The 14,207-nt window shown below is 44.5% G+C and overlaps 2 protein-coding genes across 4 annotated transcripts in view; one reads left to right on the forward strand and one right to left on the reverse strand.

The window, feature by feature from the left end:
* The window catches only part of Dock2 (dedicator of cytokinesis 2), a 405,024-nt gene that overhangs the window by 235,815 nt on the left and 155,002 nt on the right, over positions 1-14,207 (forward strand). The gene's annotated exons all lie outside the window — the stretch shown is intronic.
* Positions 1-14,207, reverse strand: part of Insyn2b (inhibitory synaptic factor family member 2B) — a 107,999-nt gene that overhangs the window by 22,531 nt on the left and 71,261 nt on the right. The gene's annotated exons all lie outside the window — the stretch shown is intronic.

Consider the following 14,207-nt stretch of genomic DNA (forward strand, 5'->3'; position numbering starts at 1 on the left):
CAGTTGCTGAGTAGCCACTAATGTGACAGGTGCGGTGCCAAGCACTTTTCAAGCCTGAACTCATTCACCTGTCACAAACCTCTGATGCGGATGGGTGGTGTTCCTCCCATTTTACAGTTGAGGACACTGAGGCTCAGAAAGGTTAAGTAACATGCCTAAAGAGAACCAGCTCATGGGAGAGCCAGGACCTGACCCTAAACTGTGTAGCTCAGACTTTGGCTCTCTCATACTGACCCCACTGTCTTTCCAGTATAGCATCATTCTCATTTAATCCTTACAACAGATGGATGAGGTATCATCCGGACTGGTGAGAAAACTCAAGGTTCACAAGAAGGTCAACATACAGTTTGAATCTGAACATCTGCAATTTTGAGTCAGGAAGCTTTGGCTCTGTTCCCCCTGAGATCTGCTTGGTGTGTGGACAAATGCTGGCAGATTCAGATTTGAAAAAGAAAATAACTCCAGGCATGAGGGATCTAGGGGACTGTTTTAACCTAGCCTTGTCAGAAGAAAGCAAACCAGAGAGATGTGAGTGATAGGAGTTCTTAACTTGCCTCGGCAAACCAAGAGATCGTAAAAGAAAATAAGTGACAAATATGTCTCCCTTCCCAGCACTTGGATATCTTAGAGAAAGTAATCTGTGTGGTTCCCCATCTTACTAAGCAGATCCAAATCTTGGCTTCTTCAGCAATAGTCCCTTGCTCTTGAAGTAGGAACTGTGGACAACACACTCCGTTCCTGCTGCTAGGGGTTTCCTATATAATGGGTGGCATGCCGCCTCCACCTTTTCTCTTGATCTTCTGCTTTCTATGGAATTTCTAGGTAATGCCTGGCCACATTGACTTTACCCACTCCTACTGCCTTGAGAGGATTCACCTGACCTCTGATCCCAGGTACATGTGTGTGACTGGTCCCAAAAGGGTTAAAGCTTTTTGAAATTACCCACTTTAACCTTCATATTCTAAGTGTATCTTAGACCCTATTTCTTACTCTCTGAAGGACTTCATTTTTTTTATTGTGACCTGTAAAATGGAATGACACTCAGCAGTGGCTCACTCTCATGAGAAGTATATGAGCTAATGCTCACAAGGAGCTAAGCCTACAGCCAAGCAGACAGGAAGTGACCAGCATGCTCTTCCTGTTGCTGGTGTTACCTGCCTGCTGCTGTGTCTCCTTGTGGGTTCCCAGGACTGCAGCTGTGTGTGTGAGTGGGGAGAGGGATTGCAGCTTGCAGCCAGCTGTACCCACAGGGATGTGTAGGCCACCTGTGGGTAAACCACACTCTTCAGCTTTCCCGGAGCAGTAAAGGTGGGCTTAAGAATGAATGAGGAGTTTTAAAGAACCAGTACCGTCTGGATCACTGGTCTAAAAATCAGGCTGGTCTCTGACCATGGCATTGCCACCTGACTCTCCAGGGTGATAACCCCATCACCCTGCACAGCAAACCAACCAACAGCTTTAAATATAGGGAATGGGGAAATGGGGGCTAGTGAGAAAGGGGGTAGGATAGAACTGGGAGGAGAGGAAGGAGAGCCTATGATTGGGATGCTAAGGGAATACGTTTAAAAAGTTTAAGTCAGTTTCATGATTCCCTGACTTTGCACAGGCTTTTTAGATGCAGTTGAATCTAAATGTATGGTCCTTTTATGAATAAGTCTCTGTGCCCTTCCATAAGTAGTAGGTAAGACTACCTGGATACATGTGGGGACGGGAAGCTTGCTATTATGTCATAGTCATGTAATTATTGTATGTTTATAGTTATAAGTATGTATTGATCACTTGTGTGACTAAGTGCTGTGGGTGCATTTGGCACTACATCTTCAACATGACCTTCTGTATGTGATTCTCGTCTTGTAAAATGAGCAACCAGGGTGGATGAGACCTTTACATGCCTGAACCCATACATCTTAGACTCTTTCACCTTGAACTTCATAGCCTAGACCTCCCAATGCCTGCTTCCATGGTCTTTGTGTTCTCGTTATCCTTTACTTTCTGTTAGCTCTTCAACTCCAGGGATGTTAACTCATACAAGCTGGAGCTAGTGACCATTGATTATATACCAGGCATTGTGATGGGTGTCTTTTATTTATTCTCTGTAGCCTCAAGACACTCTTAAAGGCAGGTGATATTTGTTCCTTACTTTATAAATGTGGACATCAAGAAACAGAAGGGCAAGTAGTTTGTCCCAAGTTGGTTACCTAGAAAATGACAGAGGTGGCTCCTAAGCTTAAGGCCTGACTCTGGAGCTCGGACTCCTAAGTGCTGGGCCTTGCTGCCTTCTCCAGGGCTTGAATCACTTCACATAAAACCTGCAGCAGGTAGGAAACATCCTCTAAGTTCTCCTAAAAGCCAGCTATCATTCGAGTTTCAGCACTGCCCTTTCTCTGGGAAAGCCATGTCCGCTTTAGAAGTTTTCCTTTGACCTTTAAATAGAGCTGATTTTCTATTTGTAAAGATATCATGGGCTTATTATAAAAATTCAAATAACATACATATTTTTATAAAGGAGGGGTAAAAATCACTGGATACCTTACCATCTAGAGCCAGTATGCACCACCAACTTAGACGGGTCTATTCTTTGTGTCTCATGGCGCAGTATGTGTGTGTACTGTTTGCATGCACAGAATGATGGACAGGAAGCCTTCCCTTTGATGAAGAACATGGAGAAAATATCACATCGTGCCTCACAGATTTCTGCGATCCTCCTAACTAGGGGTGGGATTCTGTTATTGTAGAGTGTACCTTACAATCATTAGATAAACTCCATTTGATGATATTTAGATATTTCTAAGAACTTGGCATTATGCCACAAGAAACATGTTTTCTGTGTGAACCTTGTCTAATTATCTCCTAGGAATAAATTTGTAGAAGAATTAGTAGATGAAAGTAACTATATTTAACACTCTGTTGAAGTTATCAGTTTTTAGCTGAGCCTTCTGTAAAGTTTTGCATATCTACACCCTCACCATTGTGTACAGGAGGCCTTTTCACTAATGCCTTTACCCTTCTGCTTGGGCAGTTTATAATAACTGGATTTTTTAAAATCATTGTTAATAAAGGAGAGGAAATGCTATCTCTCATTCTTCGGTGGAAGTTATTCCAAATGAGTATTTAAAATATTTCTTAACAATTTATTTTTAATTATATATACGTAGGTAGGCACACATGTGAGGGCAATGTGTTAGAAATCCATGAAAGAGTGTCAGATCCCATGGGACTATAGTTACAGGTGGTTGTGAGCAACGCGAACCAAACTGGGGTGCTGGAAACCAAACTTGGGTCCTCTGCAAGAGCAGCAAGTGCTCTTAACAGCTGAGCCATGTATTTAGCCCCACATATTTTTCATTTTTTAGTTTGATTTTATTTTTAATTATGGACATTTGAGATTTTTTTGTTGTACACTATGTTCGGTTCAGGTGAGTACTTGAAACTGAATACCCAGATCATTAAGCTAATGTGAATATTCTGTGTTCTAGACAGGGCCTGGGAAGTTTAGGAAACAGCCTTCTCTTTCTTTCAATGAGACACATATTTGTGTTTCTACCTTTCTGTACCCAGCCCCCTCTGGGCCGCTTTTCCTGGATGAAAGGCACAGCCCTTTGGAAGCCTTGAGTCTCATGGGCTCTCATCTATCCAGTAACTGATAAGGAATTCCTTTGGCCTTATTGGTTAGGGCTCAATTAATAACCTGGTTACAGTCCAGAATCGCTCCCCAGAGTGCCCCAGCAGCCTGCTGTGTGCCTGCAGGCTGGGAGGTAGAGCTGATCTTGGCAATAGTTCCTAGTTTTCCCTTGATTATTGGCTTACTGAACAGAAGCCAACAACTGTCTGGATCCCAACTATGCCTTTCACTCAGAGTCAGTCCTTAGAGTCAGTCAGTGTCCACCTGCTTGACAGCCACAGCCACCAGTGCCACCACTGGGAATTGCACACCTCAGCCTTCCTCCACGCTGCCTCTCCAGGCCTCCATTCTGGAGTGTGTTTAGGTGATACTACAAAGGGTTATGTGCATGGGCTGTGATTCATGATTGGCTTGGATGGCTTGTTGGCCTGGAACAAGTGAATTGGCCAACATAAAACTTCACATAATTGTGATGGTTGAAAGAGATGTCTAAGGTTGTCAGTAGGTCAATACTAGGTCATTAGCTAGAATGCAAATAAAGACATGAGATGTTTGTGAATGGGTCATAGGCCTTCTGCCTTCACCAACAGGAGGGAATATATGAAAGCTGTATTTCCAGGAACCTCACCTGTCATCTTGTCACCTTCATGCTTCACACACTTTGGTATGTTTTTTTGTCTCCTGGTGGTGGCATTATTTCCTGACACTGCTTCTTCAGCTAGACCAGAAGCTCCCTGAAAACAAGATGTAGTGACAGTCTACTCTGAGCTTTGCCCCAGGATTGGCACCAAACAGATCTTCAGTGACTTTTCATAGGGCAAATGAATTTAATCACATATTAGCTAACTTTCTTCGCCTTCTGTGTCATGACGCAATTTTTAAAAACATCTTTAAAAGATGAGATCTTGCTACGTTGCTCAAGCTGCCCTTGATTTCTTGCCTCTGTCTTCAAAGTAGCTGGGACTCGATGCTCACACTACAGCATCCATTGCAGAGTTCTACGGTTACCGTGGCATCCATGTTTGCATGCCTATTCAATTAAGAGTAAATTTGCTTTTAGGTTTCTTCCCCCCCCCCCCCAGTGATGTATTATCAATAGTTTTGGGATAAATGAAACACATCCATCTTTTTAGCATATTATGCTTTCCCAGCCTATGACTCAGACTGAATTTGTTCAGAGTTGGGGGCCTATTTGAGGTATACACTATAATGGCTGTGACGCACATTCTGAAGAGGAATTCGTTCACATCCCTACTGCAGCGGGAGGATGAGATCTGGTAATGCCACCAAGGGATGGAATGGGCTCCTGGGAACTGGTACAAAATGTGTACAGAGTTGTAGGTGACTTGGGGGGGATATCTGGTTCATTTCATGTATATTTAACTATCAGGACAGTCTTTCTTTGTTAGCTGGGGTTTAAACTTTAGGTTTAGGACCAAATAGTAAATATTTTCACTTTGCTGCCCATAGCTCTGTTTAAAGCATTCCTGTCTTCTAAAGTGAGAAGAGAGAAGTGATGGGTGATTTGTAGACAGTGTCTGTGGTTCTGTTTAACGCACATTTATTCATAAAATAGGCGGTGAAATGGGGTCTGCAGACATGGGCTGCCACTGGAGAGTTTTGAGCAGGAGGCTCTTTATTCGATTCTTTCCCCTTTCAGACAGCTTTATTTGCTGACCTGTTTGCCCTCTCCATTCAAATATCATGTAATTCCCACTAGAAAGCTGGTAAGCATTGTTTCTAGCTTAAAGGAGATGAGATGAAGTATCCTAAGTCTCAGGGATGGGACTTGAACTTGCTATCAGCCTCAAGACCTTGAGTCCTCAGGTCTCCTTAGTCAATAAGACATCTCTATAGTTTTATGTGTTGGTCTTGTTTTCCAAAGGAGAAAGATGTGTCTTAACAGTCCTCTGCAATCTCTGGAGTATGAGGCACAGTTCTGAGTCTGTGGAAGGCCCTTCACAGTCACTGTTGATCATTCACCTCAGGGTCTTTTAATACTATTCCCTTCCACTTGTATTCATTTAATTCCATAGTCATATATGTTAGCAGGTGTTTACTGCACACACATCTAAAATGCTATGATCTAAATCATTATCTGTGCTTTTAATCTAAAGATTGCCCAGCATCCTTCTCAATAATCCTATTCATAGAGGAGCACGTATACTTTGGGTTTATCTAAAGCCACATTTACCCTCCAAAGGCTCAAGAAGACAAACTAACTTTTTTTTTTTTTTTTTTTTACATTACCAAAACAGATGCACAGAAGGCAGAATTAGTCTCTGGAAGTGAAGTTAAGATCCAAAATTGTATGTGTTGTGTATCAAAAGACCATAGATTACATGTATACTGATGACAGAATCTTGTTGTCATTTCCATCTCTACCACACTGGACCTTTCCACACAGTTGTAACTACTTCTCAGGTCTCCTTTCTCTCATATCTGCACCACCCTGGGAATGATTCCCATTTTTGCTCATTTTATTCTCTGCCTTCCCTTTGACACCAGAGTGTTCTTTACACAGCACAGTCAGATCACACCAGCCCCCTCCATGCAACCCAGCAAAGATGATGCCCCACTGCACTTTAGATCACTCCAAGGTCTTCCTGTAATCTTCAAATCCCAGTCACCTGGCTCTGCCACCCTTGTTATCCCCTTTCACCTTGGACCACTTTTCCCATGCTCTCTGTGGCCTGATTCTCCTAGTCCTAGAATACCAGGGTCAATTTTCTTCATCTGGCTTTCACTGTTGCTCCTGTTTCTAAACTGATCTTCCCCTCATCTTCCACGTCTGGCCCTTTACTGCAAAGCCTTGGCTCCCAAGCTGTTAGACCCAGTACTCTCTTTCCGATCCCTTTGTACCTCCCATGTCCCTCTGTGTGATGGGCACTATATCTTCTTGGCTCGTTTATTCATTCATTTGCTGTCTGCTAGCTCCATTCACTATAGGAATCTCCTTAACTGCTTGATAATTGAATGAGTGAATTATTCCTTATAGACAGAGGCTTCAGAGACTGATATAACCTTAGTAATAAAACAGAACTTCTTTTTTCCTCTTTTGGTTTTTCAAGACAGGTTTTTTGTTTTGTTTTGTTTTGTTTTCCTGTGTAGTCTTGGCTGTCTGGGACTCACTTTGTAAACCAGGCTGGCCTCAAACTCAGAGAGATCTGCCTGCCTCTGCCTCCCTGAGTGCTAGGATTACAGGCGTGTGCTATTGCACCCTGCTAAAACAGAGAAGTTGACATTTTAGAACCTGGGAGAATCTTATTTACTAAGAGAGATTCTGAAATCTCTCTTCGCAGTGGAGTCATCTTCCTAAATTCAAGCTTAAGTAGTATTTCAGTATCTGCAACGGATTGAAGTAGAGCTTTCAAGGGGAAGCAGGGTATCTCAGTGTCCCCCCTGTCACTCTGAGTCTCATCCTAGGATCTGATGCCCAAGAAAATCAAGCCTAAAAACTCCCAAGAGAATCCTCTTCACTTTATAGATGTGTAAAATGAGGCTCTATGCTGTTCCCCTCTACCTGTAAGTGCTCTGAAGAGCAGCGTGGCTGCTGTATACCTGAGGCAGTATGGCTCCTGGCAGGTCACCAGAGCTCAGGAAACACTGCTGCAGTGGCTTGGGTGACATGCTAGTGGAAGGCAGAAGCCAAGGCTAGGGCATCCTGCTCTACCCTGGAGCAGTGAGAACAGTGATGGAGCCACAACCTCCATCTGAGTCAGGGTCAGGTTCAGCCTGTGGAACCAGATTGAGGGAGAATACCAGTTCCCCATTCCTTAGAGAGCAAGTCATGGATGCCATTATTTTCCTAGCCCTCTAGGCCACTAACTGCATTTGTCAAAGAGCCCAGAGAAGAAAACTTCACCTTACTCTTCAATTTTCTTCTTCTTCAAGCATTTAAAAAATAAATAAACAAAATGTTTCAGACATGAAACAGAACAGGACTACTGTAATAAGTCTAGTGAGCTGACTGAACACAGCTCAGCTGAAGACATCCAATGCCACAGATCCAGCCAAAGCCCTCCTCTTGCCCTGCCCTCTATTTTTACTCCCTCTTCCTCCTTATTGCCTCTTCTTGCCGCCTGTATAATTCTTCATTTCTCTCTCCAAATTCACCATCTCCCCTTCCTCTCACCTCACCTTTCATTGTCCCATTGTCTTTCAACCTCTTTTCTTTTTACACCCTTCTTTTCTCCTCCTCATCTTTTTCTTTCTCTAGCCCTGTTTCCCTCTTTATCTTTAGTAAGTGTTTTGGGGTTAGTAACTCATCCTTCTAGGTGTTCTTTGTCAAATGGTGTGGGGGTAGGTAGTGAGTGGGATAGTGAGCATCTCTCAGGATCAGCCACCTTTCAGGTCGTGGGACATCAGCCACATGGGAATTTTGCCCCTGGTCCACAGTGTCCCAGCAGGAAGCATACCTACTCATGCTGGTATTTCCAAAAGGTCACCTCCAGCTTGGTCTCTCAAGGGGGAAAGTGTTAACAGCCATTGGCACACCTGCAGCCAGTTGCTCCAGCTTCATCCCATCTATGAAAGAGCATTGTCTTGATATTATTGAGCTTGTGTGGCATTTAGAGCTCCTCCCAGGGGCCTTTTTGGTATTTCCAGATGCGTTTCTACCTCATCACATGACTGGGGATACTTTCTTACTGTGTTCTTAGGTTATATCACTTTATCTTTGATTTGCCTTTGATTTACTCTTTATGTGGCCGTATGCTGGGGGAGCTGCCTGCTCAGGCAAATGGAAGAACTGAGAGCTTTTAGAGGAGAAACCGTGTCAAATGCACGTGGGCAGGAATGAGTGACAGTGTCCCAGTTCCCTTCTTTCTTCTCCAAAGACCACAGCAATGGCTTGTGTTACTGGAAAAATTCCCTCAGAGGCTACAGAATAGCTACAACCACTTCTAGGGTCAATGTGGGGGGCCACATACTTTCTTTCTGTTTCCATGATGGATGGGGTCCAGTTGTCTGGTTTTTTTTTTTTGTTTTGTTTTGTTTTTGTTTTTTAAGGCAGAAAATGCTTTCTACATCTCAGAAGTACCATTTTCTTTGGTTTTGTGACACCTGAGACTGTTTCCCTATTAATTAGTTTTATTGTATTTAGTGATCTCAACCTACACATTGTCTAAGTGACACCTGCCATTCTAAAAGAATCTTTGCTCCCGTGTTGACAGTCATATGATTAAAACATTAGTTCCTGGACTGAACCCTGAACCTCAAAGGCTTTGATGATACCTTCAAAGGATTCAAAGGAGGCTCACATTTGCCTTCCTTCAAGGTCTTATGAACCAGGCCGCCTCCTGGTCAATTGGCAGCTAAGAACACTGTAATGATGAGGAGAGATTTGACCATATGTCTGGCAGGGCCATGAGAGCTGCATGGGACCTTCCATGGGAGCTGGAGGAAGCTGAGTGCCCACCGTGGAGTCAGCGGAAAGGCTGCAGTGGGCTTGGCAAGAACCCTTAACCCTGACAGACAATCGCTGCACACCTGCCGTAGACAAACGGAGCCATGCACGCTGCATCACAGCGGTGGTGCAGAGTGCTGCCGGGAACTGCAGTGATTTTCCATCTTCTGGATCCCTGCCTGCACTGCAGAATTTTCACAAGAGGAAGGAAACGGGGGAATTTATGGTCAGAGCTCATCCCAGAAGGACAGACAACTCAGAACAGCCAGCAGTTGGCAGAAGCACAGGACTCTCTGGTGCCGTTAAAGGACCACACTTTGTTTCTGAGGGAGCCAATAATGTGCCTGGTACCACGTGTGCCGCAGAGCGGATGCTGAGCATAGTTCCCATCACTGGGGTGCGCTGGACCTAGATCTGAAAGGCCTTCTTGAAAGCTTTGGCAAACCTCAAGCACCGTTCTGAGCAGTAAGGAAATGACATCTCAGGGAGAGGGCTGCTGTGGGTGTCCCCAGTTTTGGTGGTATGGTTCCTGTGGGACCAGGAATATCTGTCTTCATTTGATCTGTTTCCTCAGGTTTTTGTTTTTTTCCTTCCTAGTTTTCTCTATCATAGTTGAAATGGCACCCCACTGTGGGACTTGTTCTCTGTGCTAGTTCAGAACAGAATCTTTCGTGTGAATCACAGGTGACAAGGCCCCTTTGATTTATCTCTTTTTTTAAAATATTTTTTTATTTTTCAATAATGTTATACATTCACTTGTATCCCAGCTGTAGCCCTCTCCCTCTTTCCCTCCCTCATCTCCTCCTTGCCCCCTTCCGAGTCCACTGAGAAGGGGTGTCCTCCTCTCCTTCCATCTGGTCCTAGCTTATCAGGTATCTTCAGGATGGTTGCAATGTCCTTATCTGTGGTCTAGCAAGGCTGCTCCTCCCTCAGATGGGAGGGGAAGCTCATGAGTTCATGTCAGAAACAATTCCTTTCCCCCTCACTAGGGAACCCACTTGGATACTGAGCTACCATGGGCTATGTCTGAGCAGGGGTTGTAGGTTATATCCATGCATGGTCCTTGGTTGGATAAACAGTCTCACAGAGGACCCCTGTGTTCAGATATATTTGGACCTTGTGGGGCTCCCTGTCCCCTCTAGGATATACTAATTCCTCCTTCCTTCATATGATTCCCTACTCTCTGCCGAAGGCTTGATTATGGGTCTCAGCATCTGCTTGATATATTGCTAGGTAGAGTCTTTCAGGTGCCTTCTGTGGTAGGCTACTGTCTTATTACTTGTTTTTTCCTATTTCCCATGTCCATCCCCTTTGTCTTTCTAGATGAGGATTGATCATTTTACCCCTGGTCCTCTTTCTTGTTTATCTTCTTTAGCTGTACGTATTTTAGTATGTTTATCCTATCTTATAGGTCTATATAAGTGAGGATATACCATGTGTGTCTTTCTGCTTTTGGGATACTCAGGATGCATGATGGGTCCATAGTGTTTACAATAATAACAAGGATGTCCTGCTTGGATCAAACCACTATCTATATATATTTAAAAGCCTCACAAGTAAACATCCTCATTCCCTCTCTGTCTTCTTGCAAAAAGAAGGTCATGTGAGCAGAGCAAGCCAGGCACTGGCTACTGTCCACAGTCTAGATCAGCCCCAAGCCCAATTATCCCATGGGATAAGAGATGGAGAAAGGCTCCATGCTGGTGAGCTATCTGGGGACTAAGGGCTAGGCATTCCTAGCCATCCTTACCCACCTGACTGTCTTCCACTCTGGCTCGTGTGTGGGATATAAATCTGCTAGTATATCTTGATCTTCTCTCTCTGACAGTCATGTTACATTACCGCAGCCCTTCAGTGTTCTGTCACCTTAGCCAGCAAGCATGGGCCTTTACTTTTCCCCAATGCCCCTACTTATGTCTTTAGCCTACTTGCAACCCCTCTCTTTGAGTGACTAGTTGGTGAGGTTTGTCCCGGAGGCTAAAGTCCTGTATTCATACCACATCATACACAGTGGCCCGGGATAATTCTGCTTATATGTGTTGGCCTAGTGTCCTCATTTGTCTCTTACAAGCAGTGTATGGCATACAGTAGGTTGTGAGGACCGCTAACTCAGTTTCCTTTATTCCTAGCTTTTGGCCTGGAGATTGTCCCTTCTTTCCCACCACAGGCTCCTACCCCTCGTGTTGCCCTAGGAGGGACTTTTTAAAACCAGTCATCCTGTATTGAGCCAGACTGTGGCTACCTGTCACAGCTCTTGCTGAGCTGTTGGCTTGGGATGGCCTCTCTTTCCCAGAGCCGATCTGAGCCGACTGACTACCTAGGGATGTAGAATTTGGCAGGCGAGCCCAGCGCTTTGAACAGATGGTAGGGATGCCAGACACCATTGCTGCTGGGCAGTCAGTCAGTCAGTGACGAGTAAGCCCCGCAGCTCACAGCAGCCCTTCCCAATGGGGAGATCCAGGCCCTGTGGGTCCAGATCTGCTCTGAATGGCTTGCTTTATTTGAACTACCACGAGTCCCTAAAGTACAGCCTAGGTCTAATGGTTCAGGCGGTGAAACCAAAAGGACAGAAATTTTGTTCTGAGCACCAGCTCCCTAGGTTTCCATGCTAGCCCTGTTGATTTTTCCCTGTGCTTTAATTTTTTTCCATCTTCATATTGTCTAATACTATTCCTTCAGAAGCCATCAGAGATCTTTAAATAAGGGGGAACATCCATAAAGCCTTCAGAAAAATGGCCATTGGGTCAGAAGCACTTAATACATTTGGGTGGCTATTTTTATTACTCTTGGTGGCATTGTCTTCAGGATCAGTGGGAGACAAGCAACAAAGTACACAGTGGGTGTGTGAATTGATGACACGGAAGTGGGCATGTAAGATCACTTAGAAGAAAACACAAATTAAAACCCAAAATGATTAGTATATGACTGGACGTAGGAAATAAGAAGTAAAGTTAGGAAAGAAGCATTAAATTTGGTGTGCTCTCCCTAGTAAGGCAAGTGAAACATCCTTATCATATTTCAGTTCTGGAGAGTGTATCCTACAGAAATGAATAGCAGCTTTTTTTCTTTGTAACCTTGGGGTCTGAGAGATAATCGTCATAAGTATAATGATCATGAACATTTTCATGTATCTAGAATTTCAGGCCCACACTCTAAGAGAGGAGTTTTGAGGGCATTTTGAGAAGTACTAAAGTGACAATGAATAGTGAAACGTGAGTTCTTTCCCTCGGTGAGAGCAAAGGGGAGGGTATCCAAGAGCAGGAAGGAAGGTTACACCATGATGTCTCCGGAGAACCGCAGCCTGAAGGCTGAGTGCCCCAGAGGTCAAATGGAATTTCGACAGAAGCCAAAAAGTCTCCGAGTGATGATCCAACACCAGCCCATAGCAGGGGCTATCCATCTTTGCAAGCCTTTCTTTGGAAGGCAGGGCCACAGGAGGAAGCTCACTGTATTGTCCAAGATCATGGAGATAGGTTTGTTGTTATTGTTGTTGTTTTCCTCTAGCCTCTTTCATTATCCCAGGTAAGGCAAGAGAGGAACACATCTTCCACCTTTTAGTGTGGATTCACATCTTTGATAAAAATCATTCAGTACAAAGATGTCCCCTTAGAGGCCAAGGAAAAGGCTACCTAGAGTTTCCACATAACTTAAAAATTATTATGCATAATAAAATACACCATGATCCACAGAAAAGTTGGAAAAGCAGTCTCCTGTGAGAAGCAATAGTGTGACCTGCCACCAGCCTTCTCGTCTGTTGATTGGGCCACGAGTCCTGGCTGCTGCCAGCATCTGTTGTGCATGTGCTGTTACTTGGGGCTTCCTGGACAAGTGCATGGCCCCGGGGCCTCCCACAACTCTATTTTAGCTCTGCTGTACCCAGATGCTCACTAACTGGTGTGGCATCAACTCCTGCCTCACAGGCCTCCTCATGGGCAGAACTTTTCCTTACTCAGCATCTATGGCCAGGGCCTTTGTCCTGCCAGGCCCATGGCAGACTGAAATGCCATGTGGTTAGGAGCAGGTTTGGGGGCTATTTGTCTTTGACCTCTAGCTTTCATTTACTGGGTCTGTGACCTTGGCCAACCTAGTACATCTTTTCAAGACTCAGTTTTCTTTGTAAAATGAGGTTGACAAGATTTGCCACCATACACACACACACACACACACACACACACACACAAACACACAATTTGAGCTAATTGAGACAATGAAAATTAAGCTTTCATCATGGAATCCTTCTTACTACTCCATTAGGAATCAGCATGCTATTTCTTTCAGAGGTTGAGATAGTAAACACGTGTAGTTTTGTAGGACCTGAATGCTCTGTCTGAACTATTGAACTCTACCTTGGTAGCATGAAAGCCAAGGACAAAGTGTCAATGAATGAGCAGGGAATGTTTCAATAAAACTTTATCAAGCAGGCAGCCTTGATTCTGGGCTATAGGCTGTGGTTTCCCCATACAAAACAGAAGTGAGAAGTCATGAGGACTGAGAGAACAAATCAAAGATGGTAGAATGGTGGTTTCAACAGAAGCACCTGGAGTTTCAGAGCTAGGTCTGTGAAATAGGATAGATCTGGGTTCAAACCTGGTTTGAGTAAATATTGTGTGTTCTCCGGGCCTCGGTCTACTACAACATGCAATTCATGATGACAAGCAAAAGGGACCTTTACCTCAAATGCCCGACGTATGGGTTGGAAGACGAGGCATTGGTGCTAGGCATTTAGTGACATAAAGTATGTGGATGAGGGTGACAGTGGCATCAAAGACAACAGCTTTTAAGGCACAGTGTGCTCTTTCCTCAAAGCTAGACAGTGCTGCTACTTCAGCAGTCCCAGAATGTTGGGTCCTGAGGGACTCATCTCTGTTGCTTTTGGGTAGAGGTGGGGCAGTGGGCAGATTCTTAACAGTCCCTGAGCCCAAGCCAGCTGGGATATGACTGAGAAGGAGAGGGAACCTGCTTACCAGTGAATTAGAATCACCATACCCCATCAGCACCAGAGCAGGTAGAGCAGATAGATGACTGCAAGTCAGATACAAGCCTTGGCATTTCCCTCCCGCTGTCCTCAAGTGAATCTGAGCACAGCAAGGTCAAAAGGTCAGCCTTGGAGAATATGAGTTTTTGTCTCGGGCTGTGCGGAGCTGCTTGGGGACTGGTTGGGAGCATTCCTGGGAAGCC

Source organism: Meriones unguiculatus, chromosome 11 (genome assembly GCF_030254825.1).
Source record: "Meriones unguiculatus strain TT.TT164.6M chromosome 11, Bangor_MerUng_6.1, whole genome shotgun sequence".
Lineage (NCBI taxonomy): Eukaryota > Metazoa > Chordata > Mammalia > Rodentia > Muridae > Meriones > Meriones unguiculatus.